We start from the raw sequence: 3,673 nt of genomic DNA, 5'->3' as shown, positions 1-3,673 counted from the left end.
GCCGACATGGGCGAGCAGGGGCTGCGCCGCGCCGTGGTGCCCGGGGCTCGGCGCGGTGTCCGCACCCGCGGGCTGCAGAGGCGGACCGGCGACCTCCCGCGGCGCCGCGAGGGGGCTGCGTGGGAAGGGGCCCCTTCTCCTGCCTTTCTTTCCCTTCTTCCCCTACCGCCACCCGACGCCAGGCCCCCACCCCAGTCTGCTCGTTCTCCGGACAACTTGCTACTTGGTTTGAAACCCTTGATACCCAAACTTCCAGCCGGGGTTTGCCAGTGGTTGCCCTGACCCAGAGGTGGAAGACTTAGCTCCACTGTCTGCCCGCTCTGACACCCCCTCAAACACCACCCCGGCCCTTTGCGCTGGGGAACCTCCGGGAAGAAGCCTGCGGGGCAGGGGCAAGCTTGGGGAGCAGAGTCCGAGAAGTGGGCGCAGGCGCTTGTTCCCAGTCCTGGGATCGCTGGGGAGCGAATTCACCCAGCGCTGCCCCGCGCACGTTAAACCCCAAGTCCGCAACTGCAGCTGGAGGGAGCGTTACCTGGTTGCTGGAGTGGAGTGCCAGAGCAGTGCCTTTTCCAGCTCCCGGCTCCCCTGAGCGCTGCTGGACAGGGAAACCCCAGTCTGAGGCTCCGCGTCACTCAGGTCCCCTCCCTGGCACCGGGAGGCGCGGCTCCGCCCCAGATTTTAGGGGAAGGGGGAGCAAAGTCGTTGCAGCCACATCAACCTTGCCCCTTAGGAGTTGATGTAAAGCTTTCAAGGTGGACAGGCACAGGGAGGCGGGGATTGGAACGGGAAAAACGGGAAGATTGCGTTGTGTCCTACCGCTGATGTGAGCCACGTGACCTTGAGCAAATCGCACAGTCTGGCCCTCCTAGCCTCAGTTTCCTCATATGTAAAATGGAGAAAGTATAACCAGCGTTTCGGGATACCCAAAATCCTTTGCCGTCGAGTGGATTCCGATTTATAGTGACCTTAGGGTGATGACGATAAATTAGATAGCAAATGTCATAATGTGCTGTAAACTGTAAATTGCGCCGTGTTAGATGATCGGGTATGTGCGGTCTAGATCTCAGGAATCGCATGAAATTCCTTCTGCCTCTCCCCGTCCCTCACTCTTCCTTTTTAAGTGCGCGCTGGGACCTGGTCTCTGAAGAGCACATCTTAGCCACTGCCCATCTTTTTGGCCGTTCTTTCCCCTTGGTAAAGTGCTTCCTTTAATTTCCCTTCAGTCTCTCTTCACAACAAGGCCTCTATCAGGGCTGGCACTTGGGTCGTATTTGGGGTATGTGGAGGGACCCATCTCCCTCCTGATACTACTGAGGGAGCGGAGGATGCACCTCTTCCTCATGGGTCTGGTTTGCAGACTGGGACTCCATCCTTATCTCTCACACTGCACACAAGAGGACAGGACCCTCAAGCACAGGTGGGACTCATTTTAGCCCTCCTGCTGTAAAGCTGGAGCCCTGGTGGCGTAGTGGTTAAGAACGCAGCTGCTAACCAAAAGGTGGGCAGTTTGAATCCACCAGCGGCTCCCTGGAAACTCTGTCCTTTAGGGTCACTATGAGTCAGAGTCAACTCCACGGTAATGGGTTTGGTTGGTTGCAAAGCTGCCTGATCCTCCCAAAGCCCTGTGGAATTCCTCTGCTTCTCCTATAACAGGTGTCCTCAGTGCCGGATGGCTGGCAGCTCGCGTATCTTCTGCTTATTATTGGTGACCTTCTTGACACTGCTGGTTGAAGAAGTTCCCTTTCGTAGATAGGGCCAGTGTTGAATGGATGATCCAGAAGGTCTAGGCTGAGGACCCTGCTGGTGTTCCTGAGAAGCCCACAGTGTTTCTCCTGGTGTCTGTGGCACCTCCCTGACTTTCCCTCTCCACCAGGCAGTGAGATTTCTTTCTGGAACATCTGTAGCCCAAGCGTGCTGTGTAGCAGTGGTCCTTAAACTTCGTGTCGATGGATCAGAGCAAGTGGGCTGCTTTTAAAGCCCATCTCTGTCCCCTTGTGGTGTTCAAGGACCCAGGTTTAAGAATCCCTGTCGGAGGGTATCTTGTATCACTTACGGCTTAGAAAGAGAGCTGGAAGTGGCCCTGGGGGCAGAAGGCTCCAAATCTACTGTTGGTCTTTTCCTGCTAGTCATCACTTTGAGTAATTGTCAACATGTTCTTTAATAATCCTGTTACTGAGGGTTGCCTTCTGCACCTTTGGCTCGTAGGAGAAAATAGCCAGGCAAGATGAAGCACAGGAAATCCAGTGACTTGGCTGTGGTTGCCCAGCAAGTGACTGGTTCCCATCGCTGTTGAGTCGGTTCTGACTCATGGGGACCCTGTGTGTTCCAGTGTAGAACTGAGCTCCGTAGGGTCTTCTTGGCTGTCATATTTATGGAAGCAGATTGCCAGGCCTTTCTTCTGAGGCACCACTGAGTGGGTTAGAACTGCCAACCTTTCAGTTAGTATCCGATTGCAAACTTTGCACCACCCAGGGACCTACACATTACTGGTGATTGTCACTGTGTAATGCTCAGTTCCCACTAGAGCCTGGCATCAGAAGTGAGACCGGCTGCTGTCTGAACTCACTCTCCGTTTATATCCATGAACTAGACAGAGCAATTCATTGGAACCTAATCACCATAAGCTTCTCTGCATAAATTTTTTTTTTTTTTTTTTTTTTTAGTGTATCTTGCTGCTTTGAGGGGAGTCAGGAATCACTGTGCTAGCAGGGGGATGTTCTCACCTTTGAATATTCCTGGGTCAGAGAAGGTCTTTTGTTTTAAATTCCCCGCCTACCTTTATTTTAGGGTTTGTCTTTTCCCAAAACAATATATTTTCAAGCATGTTCATCGTATGCTAGTCGTATAATTGATGCCTCCTTGCCTTAGCATTTGCCTGGGCCAGGACGTGGTTGATCGTTGAGGATGGACTAGAATTATATCTTTGCAGCTGTGAGTTGTTTAGAAGATTGTAATCCCAGAGGGTAGGTGCTTTTAAACTTACTTTGTTATATACCACAGGATAGCATCCTGTCGAGGATCCTTGTCGCACTGTTGGTAGTTATTATACCGTGTGATGATGGAGGCAAAAATGAAAGCAGTGGACGTACTGATGGCATGAAGTGGCCTAGCGTTACTGCAGGAATCACTGTAGGTGTGGGAAGGGGCTTTGGACAGTTGCTAGGTTCTGTCCTATGACACATTTGAAGCCCACCCTCTCCTAACTTGGGGAAGGGCCCTAAATAAGGGGCATGAAGCTTCAGCACATCAAGTTAATTAAATTCTCCTGTATCCCGAACCGTAAGACGGCCATAGAAAACTCTCTGGCCTTCTGAAACCATTGGCAGTCATTTCTGGCAACGAGAGAGTGTCAGACAGACAGGTAGATGTACGAATTTCCTTTCAGGCTAAAATTTTCCCTGCCACTGCTTTTGGCAGCGCCATCAGCTTGCCTTCCGACTGTTCTTGCTGACGTAACCAGTGTCACTGATGTGGCTCTGAAGCTGCTCAGAAGGAGACAATCCTGCCAGCCGCCCATCTGAAAGCAAGAAGTTACGATGGAAAGAGTGACAACTGCTCCACCTCCCAGACGGTTGGTTGGGCGGCTGACACAGCGTCACGTTTTGGGAGTGCCAGGGAGATGTCTCCCCCCTCCCCTTTTTTGGTACCCTTTAGGCTGCAGCGTCCATTAAAC

Source organism: Trichechus manatus, unplaced genomic scaffold, assembly GCF_000243295.1.
Source record: "Trichechus manatus latirostris isolate Lorelei unplaced genomic scaffold, TriManLat1.0 scaffold00076, whole genome shotgun sequence".
Lineage (NCBI taxonomy): Eukaryota > Metazoa > Chordata > Mammalia > Sirenia > Trichechidae > Trichechus > Trichechus manatus.
Note: the sequence above shows the minus strand (reverse complement) of the source record.